Raw genomic sequence first — 24026 nt, 5'->3', positions numbered from 1 at the left:
TACTTTTTCTTGTCGATGTTTTTAAGAGTCTGGGCTCTAGATCCAATGTGTTTTTTTCCAGTGAGGAAAGCTGTAGATCACGGGAGATCGAATTGAATGGAAAGTGTGTCGAACGCAAGTTCTCGAAGCTCCGGCGATGGGAGATCCCTAGCTTCGCCGTAGCAATTCTCAATTTGGTCGTCGGCAACTTCGGAAAGGGTCATCTTGGAGGGATGTCGATGAGGCCTGCCAAGAAGCCTTCGGGACCGGGACCCGGGTCCGAAAGTGAGCGCGGGTCCATTCCGGAATCCGGGACCCTCGCTCCTTTTCCGGGTGTCCGACCCGGCGCGGCGGCGAGTGCGGCGATAAATTAAGGGGCAAATTATGAATTGGCCACTTACGGCAATAAATCCCGCGGGAGCCCCGCTAAAACGGAGCGGGATAAGATACGCACGAGCATTTAATCCGAGGAGTCCACCGGGTTGCCCGACCGACGCCGACGTCCGCGTTTGGTTCGTTGCATGTGTCCTCACGGAAAAAAAAATTGCTGATTCAACAATTCAATTGCTAAAAACAGTGAGTGCAATGTTTCAATGTAGATTTTACAACAAAAAAATGCTTTTTTAACCACCCCCGTGGTTAAATTAGTTTACAATGTGGGTAAAGTAGCATTTTTTTGTTGTAAAATCTGCGTTGAAACATTGCACTCACTGTTTTTAGCAATTGAATTGTTGAATCAGCAATTTTTTTTTCGTGCTCGGCTCGAAGTGAAAATTCTCCTTTTCCTGGGAACTTTCTGGGGATTTCGATTCTGGGAACCGAATCCTCGGTTCATGTAACCGAGCTTTTTCGTTCGTTCCGTTCGGTTTGAACATCCGGTTGCATGAACCGAGAATGAACCCAGAATCGAGAGAGTGGTTACGTAAACCGAACAATACGGCCGATATCGAACACCGTGCTTACGGTTCGTATGACCGCGAAGTTTTTTCTAGTCAGTGTGGCATGTAGATTGCGTGGAATACCGGGGGAATGAGAGAATCGATGGAAAAGTTATGGGGAATTTTGTTATCAGAGTCAGTTCGGCGAAATACTTCTTAGTGTCCTTTTCCATAATATGAATTTTTAGCCAATAGCAAAAGTACAGCAAAAGTCGTTGCAATTTCGTACCGGAGAAACTTAAAAAAAAAAAATAGCTCCTCCCAGTTTGAATGTGAAGCAGGTTTAGCATACAATTCGTGCATTATTTGAAAGTTGAAAATTGACGAGTAATGCCTCTTTTCGAGTTTTTATCTTCGTGTGGACTATTTTTTGGTGCGGTACTGCGTATTGCCGTGCTAAGCAAGAACGTCGTAAATCCATAAAGATTTGCCCTCGTTTTTTGGAACTTCGCCTTTTATAAAATAAAAACTGTTTCACCATGCATACCTCAAGTTTTCAGGTTAAGTTTTTGATAGTATTTGCGAAAGAATTCTGTAAAAACATTTTCCCAGGGTACACAAGTTTTTCCGCTATGATGTCTTGTTTCCCAAAAATGTAAAATGGCGTTTACGGTGTTTTTGCGTTGCACTGCAGAGTAACCGTCGCGTTGGTTTTGTAAACTTTGGTTAAGGTGATTCGATGGACGCCATATTTTGTGTCAGAACGGCATGCGATATATCGCATCAATTGGTTCCATATTTTCAGCTACTCGTCATTTTTCTCCTATTTTGAGATCGCAATTTTGTTGTCAGGAGTCTAAAGCACTCACTTACCAATTTTAACAAAGAAATTCAACGTAATAAAGGCGTGGTTTTTTCAGAGAGAAAATATCGCATTCGAGTGCAGTTTCGATATCAGTATCGAATGCGATATTTTCTCTCTGAAAAAACCACGCCTTTATCACGTTGAATTTCTTTGTTAAAATTGGTAAGTGAGTGCTTTAGACTCCTGACAACAAAATTGCGATCTCAAAATAGGAGAAAAATGACGAGTAGCTGAAAATATGGAACCAATTGATGCGATATATCGCATGCCGTTCTGACACAAAATATGGCGTCCATCGAATCACCTTAAATGGTTTTGTCTTGAAACATTTCAGTAAATTTTAGGAGCATTTTTTTCTCCCTCGTTTTCTTTTTCCCCCTCTTTTTTCAGGCCGAGGCCGAAGGGAAGGGCATGCCACCATGCAGGGCGTCCCTGGATTCGCCCCTGGGGATTAAACTTTCGACCCTTAGTGGTATTCCATCACATGCAGTAACGGACACGGCAACGCAGCGTGCAAACTTGGGTCGTTCGCGGCGGTTCCCGCTTTTAATCCTCACGATTAATGCATGTAAAATACGAAAATTCAAGAAAACTATTGGATGTTTTTCTTCAAAATTTTCAGACAATTTTGTACACACTGTCGTGACTCTCATCTTCCAGGAGGCCCATCCTCTCCCTACTCCGCCATCCTAAGGAAAAACGCCGTATGAACCTTCAGGCGTTGCCAAATTTCCTCCGATAAAACACGAATTTTCAAGAAAACTGTTGGATGTTTTTCTTCAAAATTTTCAGACAATTTTGTACACACCGTCGTAACTCGCATCTTCCAGGAAGCCCATCCACTCCCTACTCCGCCGTCCTAAGGAAAAACGCCGTATGAACCTTCTGGTGCTACCAAATATCCTTTGATAAACACGAATTTCCTGATAAACACATGAATGTTTTTCTACCAATTTTTCAGTTAATTTTGTTCGCAATGGAGATGTTGCATGTGTGAGGAATTTGCGATTTGACTATTGATTCTTATGAAAACGTTCGCGAGAAACACGATGGTGCCACTGGTTTTCTCTGAAATCAACTCCCAAGCTCAAAAAAAAGCTCTCGAAGTGAGGCCAAAATGGAGGGGATATCCCACCCTACCCTGAGTCTACCTCTACATCAAAACAAACTCTACATGCAAAGATAGGAAGCAAATACATTAGCAGGGTTGCCGTATTTTCAGTTTTCGAGTCCCCATATAAAGTGGCAGCCCTGTCAATGTATTTGCTCCCTATCTTTGCAAGGAGAGTTTGTCTTGATGTAGAGGTGGACTCTCAGGATAGCGTTGGATAACGTACTCCATTTAGGTCTCAACTTGAGAGCTTTTTTTGGGTGTTGATTTCAGAGAAAACCAGTGACACCATCGTACCATCGTGTTTCTCGCAAACCTTTACTCAAGAATCAACAGTCAAATCGCAAATTCTTCACACATGCAACATCTCCATTGTTGAGCTATTTTCTATACGAAATATGTTCTTGTTTATCTCCAGCTGAAGTTTGCATTAGGCCCGTTCCACCCTTTTTTCGGCCAGAGCCTCGCTTGGCCGTTTAGTTCCTGCAAACAAGAGCGAAATTCCTGTGGGAGCACTGCACTTCCAGGGTGCATGGAGCAAGGCAAAAAGGAGCGGTCGATGCACCATCGGCCGGCAGCGCGGCATGCAATCGGGCGATAGTGATTGGTGCGCTTATCGGCGCACACATCTCCTGATTGATGGCCGTCGTTCCAGGTCGATCAGAAACCGAGAGTTGCGAAACCGACCGAACCGCGGCGCCGCGCCCGGCTAGGGCGGGAGGTAAAAGTTCACCGAGTTTCCGAGGGGAGAGGAAAATAGATCAGGGCCCGGGTAATCGGTTTTAATTTTCTCGATCCATCGGAGAAAATGGGACCCGGAAGGCGGGCACTCTATGCGACGCGTCGACCGCGGGATAGAGAAGAGGAATTTCAATGGACCATCAGACAGCGCAAGAAATTATGCGCTTTAATACATGCTCCCTTTTCTAACTATTAATACATTCCTTCCGGAAGCGATGCACACACTGAAATAAAAGTTACGGGATATTTCGGCTTACTGTCCGTTCCGGGCTTAGCGGCCGAACAGGGTGTCTAGCATCAGGAAAAACTGGAGAAACCGGAAAATATCAGGAGAATCGGAAAAATCGGACGTTTTATCAGGAATTTTTCTTACGCAAATCTCCTCAGCGGAGAAAGTCTTACTGCTTTTTGCCTACCGTGCCAGGAGTCGAGAAAAATCAGGAAAATTTCAGGAATTTTCAAAATGAAAAAAATCAGGAATTTTTTATTATGTATCAGGAAGAATCAGGAAAATATCAGGATTTTTCAAAATTAAAAAAATACTAGATACTCTACGAAAGTTCCGGGTGCTGGATCCGTAACTTCGACTGCTCCGGGTGGCACACCAAAACTTTCGGCCTCTGGGCCCGGAACGAGGACGGTATGCCTTTATAGCCCGTAAGCACGGCCTCCATGGCCGGATTTTTTTTCAGTGTTGGCCTAACTCGAGTGCGAGCCGCAGTACTGCGAGCTGATTATTGAAATTGACAAGCGAAGCTTTAGGCAACGGAGACAAAGAGGGACTGTGAAGAGATTTGATTTGTTGAAATGATTCCGTTTCGGTAAGATGGATGCCAGTATCCTCCCGCTATTTTCTGAAAATTTAATGAATTAATTTTCTGATTTCTGAGTTTTATTACTTTCTGATTTTCTATTTTTTTTCGAATTTTCGTGATTTTTCGATGCTCTCCCCTAATTGGTTGAAACCTTCACCAAAAATTCGCATTTGTAGCACTCTCCAACTAGAAGTCGTATCATATTCAATACCTAAGACTGACCCACAATTTTATCTCCTCTCACGTTGGCTAAACACCATTTTCAGAAGCGTTCTCTCCCGCGAAACCTGGAATTTTAGGGGCGTCAAGCGTCTCGGTAGCTGAAATCACGCGAACCGCCCTACATTCCTCGAGTTCAGCGCTATTCCTCCTCGCCGAGGAGAAGAACGCTCTATGGGCGTTCGAATGTTGCCAAATTTCCTCTCTGAAAATCTTCAATTTTGAAGAAACTTATTAATATTTTTTCCTGAAATTTCCAGACATTTCATAGGGTGTCCAGCATCAGGATTTTCCAGAATTTCCCGATTCCATCAGGATTTGAGGTAAAATCTGTCGTAAAATCAGGATTTGAGAAAAATCGGCCGTCCGATCGGATTTTTTTTATGCTTTCGCATACGCTCATGCACACATTTTAAATTTTCTCCGCAAAAAGTCAGGATTTGGAAAAATTTGGAAATCAGGATTTAACAGTCAAAAATCAAGAAATATCAGGATTTCGCAAAACGGAAAAAAAACTTAAGACACAAATTTTATTTATTTTTTTTTAAGTCAAATTACGAACAAAATTTTCTGAAAAATTATCAGGATTTGAGAAAAGTCGGCTGTCCGATCGGATTTTTTTATGCTTTCACATACGCTTACGCACAAATTTTAATTTTTCTCCCCAAAAAGTCAGGATTTGATCAGGATTTGGAAAAATTATGAAATCAGGATTTAGCAGTCAAAAATCAAGAAATATCAGGATTTCGCAAAATGGAAAAAAAATTAGACACCCTGTTCTAGGTCAAATTACGAACAAAATTTTCTGAAAAATTAGAAAAGAAATATTACCAGATTTTTTCTAAAAATTGGGAATATTTCGAAGGAAATTTGGCAACGTCTGAAGGCTCATGCGGTGTTCCGCCTTAGCACGATAGTAAATCTGATTGGGGAACATCCCCCCACGCTTATCCCGTTCAGTAGCGTGGCGTGCTTTGCGATATATCGATTTTTATACCATTTAAACCTATGGAAAAGGATCGATAGACAGGGTGTTCGCAGCGAACACCTTAATAATCGATTCTGTACCATAGGTTTAAATGGCATGACAATCGATACATCGCAATTCGCGCCACGCCACTGATCCCGTTCTCGGCGCTCATCCTCGACGGCTACTCTTCAGCGTTTCAGCACTTTCAGCGAGCGCGGCGCGCGGCGTCTATCCAACCGGGGCTGACCGTTTCACAATCAGAGAGACCGCGGTCTCATGCGATAGAACGAAATCATATTTGGACGGATCCTCTTTAAAAGGGAGCAACCCAGATAGCACAAAATATTTTGAAAATATTTTGAAAATATTGTCACCTTTATCAAAATATTTTCATAACAATGTTGTCATGAAAGTATTTTCAAAATATTTTTAAAATGTTTTTAAAACATTTTTGGGGAACATTTTGAAAATTTTTACAAAAAATATTTTTAAAATAATCCAAAAATATTGCCTGTAAATAATTTCAAAATATTACTTAAAAACTATTTTTAAAATATTTTAAAATTATTATTGTAAAATTATTCCCAGAAAATATTTTGAAATTATTTTTAAAATATTTGTAAGCTTTTATTTTAAAAATGTTTACTGCTTATATTTTTGAAATATTTTAAAAATATTTGTTGCCTGCCAAATGCTTTTAAAATATTTTTCAATTGTAAAAATTTCACGCTGATTTTTTAAACATTAAAAAAGAAAAAGAAAAGAAAAACGGTACCCCCATTTAAGTTGTAAATAAATATTCGTGTATAACATTCACTGCAGATTGATATTTCATCCGGGATTAAAATTTGGGGGTGTGCTTTCAAATGCAATTATTCTGACGTGGCAATACTCCATAAAAATATTGATCCCCAGTGGGGACTCGTACTCACAGATTTCGGGCCAGACCTAGTGAGCTCACTGCCCGCCCAACACGAAATATTGCAGCAATATTGCAGCAATATTGTCAATATTGAAACAATATTGTCATGTAAATATTTCCTTAAATACACTGCAGAAATATGTTGACAATATTGCTTAAATATTTCATGACAATATTGTAACAATATATTTATAAAAATGTTTTAAATATATTTACAAAATATATTTATGTAATTACTTTAAAAACAATTTGTAAAATATATTTACAAAATATTTTAAAATTATTTTAGAAATATTAGTTTAAAAATATTTGTTTAATATTATGTTAAAAATATTTTATAAATATTTCAGCAATATTTTTAAAATATTTCCGTGTTGGGCGGGGCGGCGGTTCGAGGGAGAGTGGCTGGCTTCTCGCCCCTTTGTTTCAGACCTCGTTGAGAGTGTTTGATCCTTCAAACGTGTTTAAGTACGATGATCGAGCATACCAGGACCATTGCGGAAAATTTTAAGACTACGTTATTTCCATTTTTATGAAATGCTGTCCAGAAGGGAAAAAAATAAATAACATAACATAAATACATCGACATAAATTCAAACTAGGAAAAAGCTCAAGTAATTAAAACTGGAAAAAGACGCAATTATAAAAAACAGTAATTTGGTAAAGAAAAAAATGAGAGAGAGTTAAAAAAAACGAAAATTTGTAATACATGAATAGGAATATGTTGAGTACAATTAATAAAGAATTTGAAACACAAATTACAGGATGAAATAAAAAATAATAAATAAATAATAAATAATAAATTCTGGTAAAATATTATAAGAATCCGTCAATAAACAAACATATTACGGACTCAGAGGCCTGCGATAGTTAAGAGATTGAATTTACGGGCCCATCTACATCAAGCCTGGCTGGTCTGGTGGTAAAGTACTGGACTTCGGATACCAACTCCACCCCGAGGCGTGGGTTCTAATCCCGACTAGGACGGCGCGGATTTTAAGGTCAGTAACAACTCTACGATCCACAACCTGGACGCATGTGTACATTAGAAAGAAAATTAGTACCAAAGACGTCTCCTAGAGTGCGCGCACACGGATATGGAATATGATAACCTCATGTAATGTACTGAAAACATTTTGAAAACATTCCATTGAAAACATTTTGAAAACATTCCATTGAAAACATTTTGAAAATATCTCCATGTAAATATTTTCAAAATATTTTCGGTAAATATTTTCAAAATATTTACACGGAGGGAACATTAAAATGTTTTTAAAATATTTTAAAAATATTTTTAAAACATTTTAAAAATATTGTCAAAATATTTTGACAATATTTTAAAAATATTTTAAAAATATTTTTGTGCTATCTGGGAAATCTACTTCCCAGATGAGCCCCACAACGCTAGCTCTCTTACTTCACCCAAGGCTCATCCGAAAAACGGACTTGCTCCCTTTTTGCAATAATCCTTTCGTCCATCTCGCGATAAGCTAGTAGTGTCGTGTGGGTATACTACCGATCCATTTTCCCCCGCCCTAATCGCTTCACTCCACTTTTTCGCTCGCCTCCTCGCCGGCCGGGAGATCACCGGAGGGGGGGGGGGGGGCTTGCGGCGAAAGGGTGTCAGCAGGTTAACCCCCGATAACGAGTGGCCGCGGCACGAATTTTTCGATTAGTTCCCGATCGAGTGGAGCCAGAACCGGACTCGACGGAGTGTTTTTGGTGTCGCTCGATTTCGGTTTAATGAAATTCGCCGGGTGCTTTATCGGGTGCGGGGGCACGAGGATGCAAAGCTGCCTTTCGCCCGATCGAAGTGGATCAGACACTGCGGTGGTCGTTGATAGGATAATAGGAGCATTCCAGTCGACACTGGAAAAAAAGTTATTGGACTCGTGAATATGTGGAGAGTATGGACACGTCCACTGGATTAAGAAGCTTCCGGACGTGGAAGCCGTACTTACGGGCTGTCTAGACATACCGTTTTGGGCTCTGGGTGCTGAAACTTCCGGGTGCTGCGCCCGGAAGCTTCGGCCTCTGAGCCCGGAACAGACTGCATGTCTGTATAGCCCGTAACTTTTTTCAGTGTTGGTAATTTGGAGGTTGGTTAGGCATGGAGCTTTTAGGACCGAAAAGAGGAGCTTACTCTTGAATTCAAAGTATCCAGGGTGACTCATTATCACTAATGGACGTATTTCTATCAAACGGAACTATGTGAATTATGACGTGAGCCTTGTTATGCACATATTCTTATGGGTCTCAGGGCTCGTGTCTTAATGCACATAGTTCCGTTTGATAGAAATACGTCCAAATGTTGCGACCCATCGTTTGTCAAACACGCATTTGACTTACTTTTCGCATACATTTACTTACTTTTTGAACGCTCTTTTATGAACGTTATTGGCCATTCTGGTTTAGTTTTGGAATCTGTAGATTGACAGAAATATTTCTTGTGTTGGACGGTTGGCTGCTCTTTGAGGCTCTATTTAAGAGTTCTATATTTCGACATGTCCGTCTTCTCTGTATGCAGGTACCCTATACAAATCGTCGCTCCTCTGACGTAAGGGCGTATCTAGATTTTTGCATGAGCCTTAGAAAGCATAGAGTTATACGGAGCACAGGGGTCACGTAGAAATCAAGTTACGCCCTTACGTCAGAGGAGCGACGAAATGTGCGCTCAAATTCTACGAGTTCAATAATTTTCATCGCGAATCGCTCAAGGTATAGAAATCCTATGACTTAGGATACTTCGCTGATAAAATAATGGATACAAAGTTGGTGCTGTCGCATCTAAATAATTCTCCCTTGAGTCACGAAACGGCAACAGAGATGATGAAGCACGTGGGTCATGGTGTCAAGTCCCCAGGGAGTCCCGTGGCGACCAGCGGTGTTTTCACACCTCTTAGTCGAAACCCACCGCCAGGAGGTGCATGCGGTTTGGGCGTCCGTATATTACGGGCTTGCTCCCCTCTGTTCATCTCTTCACTCTCCCCCTTTTAGGGGATGCTGCGGTCCATTGGGGTCGATCAATTAAATGTCCGCCAATACTGTATAAGAGGCTGCAGCTATCCAGTCGCCGCCTTACCGCTGTCTATTTCTTGTGATATGTACGCCTCCGATGGTTAAGTGTTTAATAACATCCCAGTAAACGTATGGAATCTTCGGTAATTCGAAAGTACTGGAGGGGTTGACGCAATAAAAATTATGACCTCACGATGGGGCCTTATTTGAAATTATTCCTATAGAACAAGAGGGAATTTTCTTTTTTGATCAGATCGTCACCTTCCAGCCGAAGTATTATAACTTTATGCGACGTATGAAAATTTCCGCCGTCATTTTTTGTTTTATGTTATGTTTACCGAGAAATTGTTCAACGAAGCTGCCCGAAGATTTCACTCACTGGAATAGAGTACACATTGAATCTAGAGTCCAGACTCTTGAAAACATTGACAAGAAAATGGACTCTTGATTCAATCAGATTTAAGCTTAAATCAAAAGGAAATCCGCTCAAATTAAGAGGCTTGGTTCTTGATTTAAGCTTAAATCTGATTGAATCAAGAGTATTTTTTCTTGTCGATGTTTTAAAGAGTCTGGACTCTAGATCCAATGTGTATTTTTTCAGTGCTGAATTTTCTTTGTGATGCCGATAAAATTCAGTGAAATTTTCATAGGGATTCAACCAAAAATTTCTCTGTTAAAAAAAATCAATGGCGGTGGAAATTTCGAAACGTCCCATGGCGCTTGTGATACTTTGCCCGGATGGTGACGAGATCATACGAATGAGAGCATTTCTTCGTCTTGGATAATTTGCTTTTGTTCATCCTAGAAATTAGATGTCATATAAATATAAAGCTTGTGTTTTTCTTCTTCAGCTTTTTGTTTTCGTAATAAATTTAGGATTTCTGAAAGTGTGATTTCGGGTGAGGATGCACCGAAACTCATCATTCGACGGAGGTTCCATTGTTCGAATGTTGATGGAACGGGAAAGTAAAAACAATATCGAGTGTTTGGCCACATATTGAGGAGCGAAGGCGATAAATCAACAGTCCGTCTCGTTGAATCAATATAAGCGTTTGATTCAATCAAGAAGCGTGAAATTCAATTGAAACCGCAATAAGGTGCACGACAAATTAAAGCCAACCCCTCGCCGCCGAATAATAGCTCGCACCCCCCGTGGCGTGGCCGTCCCGCCGCGAGATATTAGCGGTACCATAAACTTTCGGGGTGAGAAAATTGGGAGGTTTCACGCTTGCTAGCCTGAATTAAATAACAGTTCTCCTCGGTCGCTTTCTATTTCGTGGAGAGGGCACACTTCCTTGCTCCTCTGATGAAAGGGCGTATCTACACGGAGGAAAAAACTTCGTGTGTGGGACCCGAAGTTGAGGTCATATGGATCTCTGAAGTTTTCGGATTACGTATCCAAAAACTTGAGGTCCAGCTGCCGAAGTTCGGGTCAGACATCTGAGCTACTTCGATATAAACCGAAGGGTTCGGGTCACACATCTGAAGTACTCCGGTACACACCGAAGTACCTCGATGTCTGACCCGAACTTCGGCAGCTCCACCTCAAGTTTTCGGATGCGTGATCAGAAAACTTCAGAGATCCACATGCCCTCAACTTCGGGTCCCATGCACGAAGTTTTTTTCTCCGTGTATATTCTACCGTGATAGCGAAGAGAGCACTAAGTGTCACATTTTCGAAATCAAGTTTCCCTCAAAATTCGTCTAATCTCTTTTAGATGAAATCACCGAAACAGCTATAACAGCAAAATTCATCTCAATTTTATTAAAGCGAGACACATGAGAAAGCCGTAAGCGCGCAAAAAATGACTTAGTCTCAGGCAAGACAGCAGTAAGTATCATTACTCCTTCAGAGAGCCAATGAAAACAGTGCTTTCAAGTGAAGTGCCGCCCTCTTTTGAAAGGCTTCTTTCAATAAAATTTTCCGGTTCGACCCTTCTAAGCCCGTTTTCTCAAAACTCCATTTCAGCACTTACTGCTCTTCTCGCTATCACGGCCATATTTTGCCATGAATCCTCAGAGTTATGCAGAGAATAGGGCTTACGCAGCGATTGAGATACGTTCGTACGTCAGAAGAGCGACAACTTGACCGAGTGTCATTGACGATTTTGCTGCGAAAATAATGGAAGGAGAGGTAACGATAAGGGCCATTTTTGGTTACACCCTCACATGAGCAAAGATTTGGAGTTGAGGGAATTCAGATTGGACCCAAAAATGGCCCTAATCGACTCCCCTCTTTTCAACTTTTCGCAATTCTAGTCCTAGACGGCGATTAGCTCGATACTGTCTCGATTCGTAAAGTTTGGGCCGAGAGACCCACAAAATCACAGCTGAGTACATTTTTGCAGGATCTTCAATGGTTCTAATTATGTCGTCTGTTGCATCTGAGCATTATCGTCGAAAAGTTTCTCGTATTTTTTTCGTTAACGTCGCCCTATTCATTTTACACACAAGCTCACCCCTTTTGCTAATTCCATGCAAATCGGATTTAAATACGCGGATTTTCGCGAATAATTCCACACTAATGATGAAAATCTCAAGTTCCTCAGACGACCGCTTTGTCGTTACAGTCTAGTCGGCCATGGATTTGTTTTGTTTGTGAAGTGGAGCATAAAATAGCGTGTGCACGGCAAGTTTTGTATGTTTTCACCACTAATGAGCTGTTTCATGGATTGGTCATCATAATTATTGTTATGAAAATGGAGCCCAGCGTGCCAGCTACCCCTCCCCCTAAGGTACCCGTTTTGGACACCTCACCGCTCCAGTAAATCCGCCGCTATACTCTTAACGGACACCTCACCAGTTTTTTCGTGAATGGTTTTTCTTTTGAACCGAGGAAGTCTCATCTCCTGTAGTAACAATGTTTTGTGAGGCGAGGTGGGGTACATAGAGCACTACTTGACCCTACGGGGTGACCTCAATTTGCAAACAATTGTACGATTGGCACGCAGTCGCAGTAAAGCCGCAGATCAACTGACAACCAACGATATCCGTTGGTATATCGGAACGCTGATGGAAATTGTCGCAGGAAAATGGTAAGCTAAGAAAGAATATGCAATAGACCACCTTACAAAACAGAGAACGAAATAAACAACTAAAATATATGCTTACCCATCAAAATTATATGCAGAATACAGTCCACGAATTTAAAATTTTCAAAGGCAATCCTTAAGTTAGAAATAACTGGGTTTCGTCTACGTTAATTCACCCCTCCTACCCACAAAAAATCGAAGTCTTCTCGAGCGCAATTGAGCACTACAGGAATTTCCTTTTATTTTACAATTGAAGAATTCTCCCGTGCACCAACTTTTTTTGTGTATGATTGGGACGCAATATTCGTATACACTGTTAACAAGTCAACTACTTAGACTCAATATTAATACGTTAATATCTTAGTTAGGAGTTGATTTTAGTTATTTTCAACGCGAGAATCGTCTTTTACGTGAAATTCTGGTTAGGATAAATTTGCGATTCGACTATTGTTTCTCACGTAAAAGTTGGCGAGAAACACGATTGTGCCACTGGTTTTCTCTGGAATCAACTGCCAAGCTCAAAAAAAGCTCTCAAGTTGAGGCCAAAATGGAGGGATATCCCACGCTATCCTGAGAGTCCACCTCTACATCAAGACGAACTTTCCAAGCACAGATAGGGAGCAAATACATTAGCAGTGATGTCGCGTTTCCAGTTTTAGAGTCCCCAAATAAAGTGGCAGCCCTGTCAATGTATTTGCTCCCTATCTTTGCATGGAGAGTTTGTCTTGATGTAGACGTGGACTCTCAGGGTAGGGTGGGATATCCCCTCCATTTTGGCCTCAACTTGAGAGCTTTTTTTGAGCTTGGCAGTTGATTTGAGAGAAAACCAGTGGCACCATCGTGTTTCTCGCGAACTTTTACATATGAATCGATAGTCAAATCGCAAATTCCTCACACATGCAACATCTCCATGCGTACTTTGTCTAGTGGTTCATTACAGTAAAAGCTCGCATAGTAACGAGCTTTACGTTTTCAGAAAAACCTGGAGTCGGGGAAAAGGGTTTTTACAAATTAAGGGTACACGTTTTGTTCATTAAGCGAAGCATGTTCTATGGAGCACACGTCCCGAATCCAGCCGGGAGAAAGTCTATAAAAGGCCTTTGCGAACATCTGTGTCATCGCCTTTTACAACTGGCTTGATTTGTGTGCCAAGTGCAGGAGTGCTCTATGACAGCGCGCGCGAGCGTCGAGTGCAATTGGACGCATTTCTGTCAAACGGAACTATGTGCATTATGAACTGAGCCCTGGTATGCATGTATTCTTATGGGTCTCAGGGCTCATGTCTTAATGCACATAGTTCCGTTTGATAGAAGTACGTCCAATTGGCGCGTCGCGGCGGCCGACGCGAGTGCGCTCTTAACTGAGGCTGATGACAATTTGATAACCATTATAATTAATGTGTGCGGTGAAGAGGGCCGCGGTGTAAACTCAACCTTGACTCGAGCGTTACCCTACGGCTCTTTCGGCAACGGGCCTCGCTCTTTTGTCCGAGGTGGATGCACCCGCTCCGCTTCGTTGTCACGTCTTCGACGTCGGTTTTAGGGGGTCCGTCGAATTTGCGCGTTGCCTCCGAGGTCCAATTGACACGTGACGTCAATTTTACCTCGGACACTGGAAAAACACACGTTGGATCTAGAGTCCAGACTCTTAAAAACATCGACAAGAAAAAATACTCTAGATTCAATCAGATTTTTGTTTTAATCAAAATGAAATCCGCTTAAATTAAAAGGCTTGGTTCTTGATTTAAGCTAGATTCGATTGAATCAAGAGTACTTTTTCTTGTCGATGTTTTTAAGAGTCTGGACTCTAGATCCAACGTGTGTTTTTTCCAGTGTCCGAGGTAAATTGACACGTGACGTCAGGTTTACCACAGTCCGGGAATACCGGGAAATGTCAGGGAATTTTTAAGAGGTCAGGGAATATCAAGAAATGTCAGGGAAAATTGTTGGGTCACCTTTATTCGCTGTCTGGATGGGTTTGACGTTTTCGAACAAGACATTGTGTCTGAAAACTATTCCCAATGAAGTCTTATTAACTGTTTAGCACATCCTCAATCATCAGGGAATTTTACCAAAATGTGTCAGAGAAATGTCAGGGAAACTTTTTGGGTCACCCTTATTTGTTGTCTGGAATGAGTTCGACGTTTTGAACAGCAACATTTTGTCTGAAAAATATTCTTAAACAACGTCCTATTAACCATTTGGCACGTCCTCAATCATCAGGGAATTTTCCCAAAATGTGTCAGGGAAATGTCGTTTTCTGAATATGTGGCAGCTTTGGACGTACGTGACGTTGACGTGACGTTGACGTGACGTTGACGTGACGTTGACGTGACGTTGACGTTTTACTTCACCAAAAATGAATGGAAAATTGAGAGGAGGCAAGGATTTTACTGCCGCAGTAGAACACTTCCATCAATTCCGCGAGGAGTCGCACGAAAACCATATCACTAATTTCGACAATTCTTTCCTGTAGCAAGGGGTTGTCAAGAGAGTAAATCAGGCAACTTGGGTCGGTAGGGAGTAATGAATGATCTCGTTTGCTCGTCATCAGTGTCAACGACTCGAGAGCTTTTATGTGCAACACGAGGCAGGGCATAGCCGAAGCCTGGCTGCTCTTTTGATTGGTCCATCACGCGCGTTTTTCGCAAGCGCGTTGCAGCCGGTGCATCGTCGACCTTCGATTACGGCACGGCCTGGGCTCCCAATTTGGCCTCTGTCGGTTCCGATCTGAGATAGAGACATCATACATAAATTGGACGTATTCCTGCCAAACGGAATTATAGACGCGTGGTGTGCTCCAGAAAGGTGGATCAGAATCAATGTGAAAGTGGACGTGATTCCCTTTGGAGAAATGGAAATGCAGGATTTTACTATCTGTTACATGGAAGTCTGTGCTATCTCATGAGCCGTGGGCATATGGCAAGAGCGTTGTGAACAGGGCTCATGAGTTAATGATTCAGCAACGGGGCGTCGCACAGTGGATCGCGTCAATCAGAGAGGTCGGTCATGAAATTTTTGACCATAATTGCAAAGATGTTTATTTCGTCACATTTTAAATTTCAAGGGGTGCTTCTAGAAGAAAATCTCACGAGAAAACCAATGGAACCCTTTTTAGAACCTCAAAATTTTGTATAAACGGAGTTATCAGCGATTAAAGTTACCAAATTTTGTCCGACCTCTCCTATTGACTCGATCCATTGTGCGTCGTCGCTCCCGTCGTCGCCGCTGACGTCACTGGCGCTTTATAATTCCCTTTCATTCCTACGGCTCTCGACTAACGAGCACGCCCCTTCTTTCCTACCTGTATCTGCTTCCGTTTGGCAGATATCCATACAATTGAGGCACAATTTTCGTAGATCACAGCAACTTTCGGCCACCTACAATGCTTCCGGCCGATTTTTCAATGTCTCCAGGAGCTTTTTGCCCCTTTTCTCTCTCGAACTTTCCGCATTCAATGGGATGAATACATTCCCAGTGCAAGTTTCTTAATGTAGTCGGGCATAGGGAGTGTGAGTCTTGTATGGCAGAAATACATGCAATTGAGACACAATTTTCGTAGATCACAGCAACTTTCGGTCTTCTACATATTATGCGTCCGGCCGATTTTTCAATGTCTCTAGGTGCATATTGCCCATTTTCTCTCTCGAACCGATACATTTCCGCATTCAATGGAATGAATACATTCTCATTGCAAGTTTCTTCATGTAGTCGGGCATGGGCGAGTGTGAGTTTCGTATACCCTCCCCCCCCCCACCATCGTGAGTTCCCCCGTGAACCCAAAGCGATGCACCGCACTCTGAACGCTTTAACCGGGGTCCCTTATCATCGATGGCACCTCGCGCCTCCTTGCCACATCGTGCGATTTACGGAGATTTCTTCATTATAATCACTGTCGAATCGGGCAGGATTTGGCACGGTGGACCGCGAGAGTCGAACGCTGTGAGGAAAGGCCGCGAAGCGCTTTCACCGCGAGAAAATACCCGATCGGTATCAAAATTTGCCAACAAATCGTCCGCGATTGAATTTCACCAACACAACGGGAGCTCCAGACTGGCATCTTTAAACATGAAGAGTGGAGAGCTAACCCAGAGACGATATATTCCAGAGACCTCGCACCGCGGGCTGATTATTGAAATTGATAGACGAAGCTGTAGATGAAGAGGAGAAAAGGAAAATGGAGCGATGCTGTTGGTTGAAACGGGTCGTTGTATTACACAATAGGTAGAAATGATGGCCAACTACACAGAGAGAAATGTCAGCTCAAAAGTTTGTTTTATACGTGTAGCAAAACACAAAATAACCCCAGCTATCGGTTGACAATTACGAGAGAAAATTCAAGCTCGAAAATCTTGAAGAAATGCAATAAAAAAAGGGATGAATATATCAACGTCGCAATTGGTAGAATGCACTTCCCAGTCTCTCCATTGTTCCCTGCATTAAATTCATCGCAAATTGCACGAAAATCAACACATGTGTGTTTGTTTATGTCACACTTCCTGTAGAAAGCAAAACTCCCACAAGAACACAAATATTTTAATCAGCTTTAGGGTTTTCTCGTGGGTTACAGTTAGCCAACTATTACCTCCTTTGTCCATTGTAATCACCCAATTTCCAGCCAATCCCTCTTTGTCATATTCGTCTATCAATTGAAATAATTAGCCTGCTGTTTGCCTCCCTTCGTCGTGTAAAACGTACTTTTGGAAGTCAAAGCAAGGATTCTCCTTAAGATGACTTGTGTTAAAAGAGTCAGCGGTCAATTATTGGTTTAGTAGACCAAGCCTGAATTGCAAAAATTCTTCAACGAAACTTCTCATATCGACTTACATCGGTCATCATTACGCAAATTCTGTTTCAGTTCTTGTAGCAAGTAATATTGATTCGTTAGAAAAGCAACGTTCCAAAGCAACTTGCGATTTGAGCATGAATTCCTTATGCGTAATGATTTTTAAAAAGAAATGATTGAATTTACATTCGTGCACACTTGACTTTTTATCCATACGCAGCTTCACAAAGGGAGTAGGTTTTTTTTTTTTTTTATGATGGGCTTTTTTTCTTGCAAGCATGTGAAGCGGCACAGCTTCCTTGATTGTGCGGTCTCTGCTTTAGAAGGGGATTCAAATTCGAGATTAGGAAGAAAAGAGAGTTGAAAGTCGATGGACAGACACCCATCCAATGGGATGGCGACAGGTTTCAAACGATTTCCTGCCTGTCTTTCGGTTAACGGGGGTCAAAGGGTCTAGGACGGCAACGTAGGCGGGGTTGTGAAGCTGGAGGTCGCGGGTTCGACGTCGCATCGCCTTGCGTCGGGTGCTAACCATCCTTTGTTTATATTGTGTAGAACAGTTGTCGTGGATCCTCATAGCCGGTGCATGATCCACAGGGTGCTCTTAAAGTTGAATCGCGTCTCGCTAAACGTTTCCGAGTAACTAAGGAACATGTACTTTCTTCACTGATAGGATGACTTGTTTCTGGAAGATCATTGAAAACCTGGAAAAGTCAGGAATTATTTTAGGAAACACTAAAATTCTTTCTGCCGGCTATATATTCAACATTTTTTACAGCATCCGCATACAAGCAGTTGAAAAAAATTAGAACATCTGCCGATAAGTTCTCGAACTATGATTATTTTTCAATTTCATCAAACTTTACCCCTTTTTTCTCTCCCTTTTTTGCGAAAAACACACACAACATACTGCTGATTTACCACTTTTGTAGTTAAAGGAAGTGTTCGACATGTTTCATTGTGGATTTTACAACCAAAAAATGCTAATTTCACCATCCCCGCGGGTAAATTAGCTTTCTTTTGCTGTAAATTGTACCTTTGTAATATGTCGGACGTATTTTTTAACAATTTGATTGTCAAATCAGCAACCCATTTTTTCCATGTATTGCCATGAGAAATTCCACTCTCCAAAAAATCGGAAAGTTGTGGAAAAATGGGGTAGTTTCTCTTCTATAAATCCTAAATATCATGGAAAAATCAAGAACTTTCAATATCCAGGAAAATCTGTTACTCGGCAATTGAATCAGTGAGATCGAAAACACACCAACTCGGTAACTCGAAAATGCTCAATTTTCATTGAAAATCGTGAATTTTTAAAAAGACATTGAAGTTTGCGCATCTGTTCCAACTTGGTCCTTTAAAATGAACTTATGTGCTTGTATTTGGGCGAAACAAATATTTTTCTTCGACTGATCTCTTCATCTACTGTGCAGATTCATGTGTGTCTTGATTACTTTCATTTTTCCGAGTTGGTGTGTTTTCGTTCTCACTGATTCGATTAAAAAAGAAAGAACATTTCTTTCCGGCGAATCTCGATCTGACTACGCGCTAAGTCTTGCCACCGCGCACTCGGTGGAACTTAATGGTCACCGTATGGCCAAGCTCATCTTCCCGCAGCAGGCCATTGCGCAGGGCTTTGCCGACCGGGCGGCTAGCCGAGCCGGCCCATTGGAGCTATCTTCATTGGTTATCTTCAAATAAATTGCTGTTTTTTGTGTTGCACAGCCTCCCTCCTCCCGGCTTCCCTGCGCCTGCGCGGGTCTCGCGCCCGATAACCGCGGAAAGGCCCGCGACGCATCCCGCCTTCCCTAAGGCTCAGCGCCGCCACTCCGTTGCCGCGTATGCGAGCGCACAGCGAAAATCCGCACTTTCATACGCTGGAATCAGCTCGAGCACCTTTATAAACAGAGTATGACCATTTCTGTGTCGGTTTAAAAAATGCTAAATCTGTGCCGGTAAAAATAATAATCAGGTTTATTTATATAAGAACTCGACTGTTATTTAAAGTAAATCAACTCAATCTAAATACCGTAATTTTAATTATATTTATTTCGATAATTGTTTTTATTTGTTTTAAATTAATTGTTTATTATTTAAGTATTAATTGTTTTTATTGGTCGAGAGAAAATAGGCCAGGGTGTCAACTGGTCTCCAATGTCCGCAATTATCCCGATTTCCCCCGATATTTCCGAAAGTCCCCAATTTTCTTGTTTAGGTCCCCAAAACATGACAAAAATTGTCCTAAACACCGGCATTTTCAAATTTTCCCGCTAGCAACGTCGGCGTGGTGTAACTAGGAAAAAAAAATCACCAAAGTCCGTAACTTTTTCGTTTTTCTCGTTTTTCAGAGAGAAAATATGTTGCGTAGTTTTTTATTTCGTACTTTGTCCCTCACACCTCATATTGAATTGGCTGTAGCTACATAATTGCCCTGAGACTTAAACGCATGGTTAAGAAAAACCCCGGCAATTTTCCGTAACGGGTTGGATACCGCGGTTTTATTTTTAGCTTCAAATCATTTAGTTTTTTCTATTGGTTCATCAATTCTTCATGTACCCCCTGTTTTCAAGAATATTTAAGGTACACTTCACCATCGCAGAAATGTTTCGGGAAACCTTTACTCGTTCCGTCGGAGGAGAGGAGTTCCAGTCCGCGGCGGCACTTCGGCGTGTGGTTCCCGGTTTGCCCTGCTGAGTAAAAACGCCGTATGAACATTCGAGAGTTCCCATATTTCTCCAGCTAAAACGTGTATTTTTGAGGAAATTTATTCCTATTTCTTCCTGAAATTTGCAGATATTTTGTATCAAATTGCGCACAAAATTATCTGAAAATTTAGGAGAAAAATGTTCGCAATGCTCAAAGAAAATTCGCTTTTTATTGAAGTAAATCTGGCAACGTCTAAAGACTCATACGGTATATTTCCTTAGCACCGCAGAGTTGCCCGATTAAGTTTGGCAATACTTGATGTGCCTTGCTTCCTTTCTGCTTAACGCGTTCCAAATACGCTTAATTTCCTTCCGAAATAAATGTTCGTGGAAAATAAAACACATTGGATCTAGAGTCCAGACTCTTAAAAACATCGACAAGAAAAAATACTCTTGATTCAATCGGATTTTTGCTTGAATCAAGAACCAAGCCTCTTAATTTGAGCGGATTTCCCTTTGATTTAAGCTTGAATCTGATTGAATCAAGAGTATTTTTTTAGTCAATGTTTTCAAGAGTCTGGACTCCAGATCCAACGTATGTTTTTTTTTTTTTTTTTTTTTTTTTTTTTTTTTTCAGGGAATGTTTTATCAGAAGAACTTCGGCAACCTTCAAATGACCATACGGCGTTTTTCCCTGGCGCGGCATCGGCGGACTCGGGGTCTGGAAACCAGGAACGGACTAATAACACGGGAACGGCCGATTTGCTCGCCGTGAAGGATGGCCGAGCGGCCGACTAGGGTTGTCGCCGGATCGCGATTAGATCGTTTCCGGTCGGCCGCCGAGAAAGCACAAAGCAAGAACCACCCATCTCCGCGGGCCACCCTCTCGAGCTACGCGGTTTCGGATCGGAGGGCGTCGGGACGCCACCGACGCCGCGGGCTCGAAATCCGACGGCCATTAGGGAGCTCGCCCGGTGTAATAGCATAATTCACATCTGTAACCGGAGCCCGGGACCGGTCGAACGGCCGTTTCAGCTAAGAATGGGGTTCCGATTCTTCCCTCCGCGATTTATATATATAGGGGATCGTTTGCGGGTTGCGTAACGCACGCGTGGCTCGGTCCGGCCGGGTTTATGAGCCCTGGCCAGGTCTGATGTGCTAAGGAAAAACGCCGTATGAACCTTCTGGCGTTGCCAAATATCTATTGGTAAATCACGAATTTCCTGGGAAACACATCACTGGAAAAAAATACTCATTGGATCTAGAGTCCAGACTCTTGAAAACATTGACAAGAAAAAAATACTCTTGACTCAATCGGATGTTTGCTTGAATCAAAACGAAATCCGCTTAAATTAAGAGGCTTGGTTCTTGAATTAAGCTAGATTCTGATTGAATCTAGAGTACTTTTTCTTGTCGATGTTTTCAAGAGTCTGGACTCTAGATCCAATGTGTTTTTTTCCAGTGTCCTTTGATCAAACACGAATTTCCTGGTAAACGCATGAATATTTTTCTTCCAATTTTCAGATAATTTTGTTCGAATTTTGATCTAAAATTCCTGACAATTTCAAGGTAAAATATTCGTCAATTTCCTCAATAATAAACATTTCATCGAAGGAAATTTGGCAACTCTCAAATCTTCATACGGCGTTTTTCCTTAGCACGCCAGAGGTGACGACCGTGCATTGGCGCCTCTGCGGAACTTCGAATTGAATCGGATTTCCTAAAGTGCAGGATTACTAAGAACCTTTATCAATGGTTTAGCTTCCGGAAACGAATTCCCTTGTTTGATAAACTTTATTGGAATTCTTTGTACCTCCCCCCCTTCTTTTGTTGTGTTAAAAAAAGAGTTATTACTGATTTCAAGAAAACTAGTCTTGATGCATAACCTGTGAAAAATTCCCGAATTCAAATTTTTAAGCATCGAAAAGTTGGTTTGAACTATCTTTCCGCAATGATAATCCGTATAATTTCAAAACTACATACACGTATTTCTCGAAAAAGCGAAAACAGCACTTATGCGCCTTGTCCTGCAAGTCCCTCAATTTAACTATATATGTATTATGACGATATCTTTGGCTTTTTTATTTTTTCCTATGGTTTTTGTATCTCCTAGCAATCGTTAAATAAGATCATTTGCGAATATACTACTCCAAATTTGTACCATACCGCGAAAAGCGCAGAGAGGTAACTCTGCTGTGGAAAGAAAAACACATTGGATCTAAAGTCCAGACTCTTAAAAACATCGACAAGAAAAAGTTTTCTTGATTCAACCAGAATCTAGCTTAAATCAAGAACCAAGCCTCGTAATTTAAGCGGATTTCGTTTTGATTGAAGCAAAAATCCGATTGAATCAAGAGAATTTTTTCTTGTCAATGTTTTCAAGAGTTTTGACTCGAGATCCAATGTGTTTTTTTTTCCAGTGTGTACGAAGTACAGTCGCCGTGCTGACACACCTGAATTAATTTCCTCTTGTACACGCTCCCATATCCGACCGCGGGCTCGATAATAATCTGAACGCTTTCAACACACCGCGAAATGGCGAGTTAATTTGTTTTCTTTCATTCAAAAGAATGTTTACTGCGAAGAATGTGTCCCCCGCGATTTTATGGTTATTTCTATGTCAAAAACCAGTCAATATATTTACCGCCTTGAATTCTGAGAGATCCGATCACAGGAGTAATGAAAATTAGGACCTGTAATACCATAATCACGATACAAGCTACGTTAGTTAGTGAGAGTGCGGTTACATAAACCGTCGTTACAGTAAATCATCGTCTATCGATGTTCTCCCATTTAAAACCATGACGAAGAATCGATCGTCGAAGTGCACGTTGCGAGCATCCGATAATCGATCATCTCCCGTAGGTTGAAGCTGTAGGTCGATCGATTAATCGCAAAGCAAGACACGCCACTGGTCGTTAATCGGAACACCGACTTATTAATATCTGAATTTATCGGGAGGAATGGAGATAAAGGGGGCCGGTCTAGCTTGAACTCTCGGGTCATAATTTTGGCTTTAAACGCGAGTTAATCACTGGTGTACAGTGTAAGTTTCTAAGGCTACTCTCTGAACGCGATAGTTCAAGGCTATACTTGGGTTCTATTGTCGGTTCAATTTTTTATGTGTGGCGTTTGATTTAAATGGATTGGACTGAAACCAAGGGAATGACTGTAGAGGAAAACACAACATGTTGGAAGTGGCCAAAGATTTATAATCAGAGAAATTGGCCCAGTCTCGTAAAAATTACGCTCAAACGTAACGTTATGTAATTCATGTTTAAATCGTAGAGTTGCAGCTATAAGAAAATCGATCAGTAGATGTTTGAACAAAACGTTATTTTGAAAAAGCTAGACTTGGAATTTTTTTTATTCTTGAATGCCTGTCACATAAAGCATTCTCAAGCAGTGAAATCAGCAAAACAAACGCGAGAAGACGGATTTGACCAACCGCAACCGGCGGGGTATTTATTTTTGAAAATCCTTACGCTTTTAAAGACCATGATGTCTTCTCAGGATTTGCGCGCGGAAGCATCAGCCATGTTGGCAGGAGGTTAAAATATTACGCAGATTGTGAAATTAGGAGTGTATTTGAGATTATTCGATGCACTCATTGTAACTTTTGAGCCATTTTGGCCATGAACAGGGTGTCTACAAGTCCGAAATTTCTGGAAAGAACAGAAATAGTACTGATTTTTTAAGGGCGGTCCAGAAATACTAAAAAAGTTTGGAAAATCCGCGAGAAGGTCCGGAACGTTTTTCATTTTTGTCGCAATTTGAGCGAGAATTTCAAATTTTTGAAAATTTTCGAATTCCGTTGATCGGAGGTACTGAAAAAGTACTGAGTTTTTCTGTTGAGGAGGCACAGAATTTCTTGGAAATGTACTGGAAAAGCACTTTAAACGTATTGATTTTTGGCCAGCCGATTTTAGTAAACACCCTGATGAAACAACGCTTCTTTTTGCCCTAGCTGAAGTTTACAACCCGCCCATCAATGCTTTTCAACGATTCAACACGCAAGTTGCCTGTGAACTGTCAAAGACAGCAAA

At 41.5% G+C, this 24026-nt stretch overlaps 1 protein-coding gene across 1 annotated transcript in view; it reads left to right on the top strand.

Annotated features, from left to right (window-relative positions):
• The window catches only part of LOC109042300 (puratrophin-1), a 586997-nt gene that overhangs the window by 110109 nt on the left and 452862 nt on the right, over window positions 1-24026 (top strand). The window lies entirely within an intron of this gene.

This window comes from Bemisia tabaci, chromosome 10, assembly GCF_918797505.1.
Source record: "Bemisia tabaci chromosome 10, PGI_BMITA_v3".
NCBI classification, from domain to species: domain Eukaryota; kingdom Metazoa; phylum Arthropoda; class Insecta; order Hemiptera; family Aleyrodidae; genus Bemisia; species Bemisia tabaci.
Note: the sequence above shows the minus strand (reverse complement) of the source record. Positions and strands in the feature narration are given on the sequence as shown.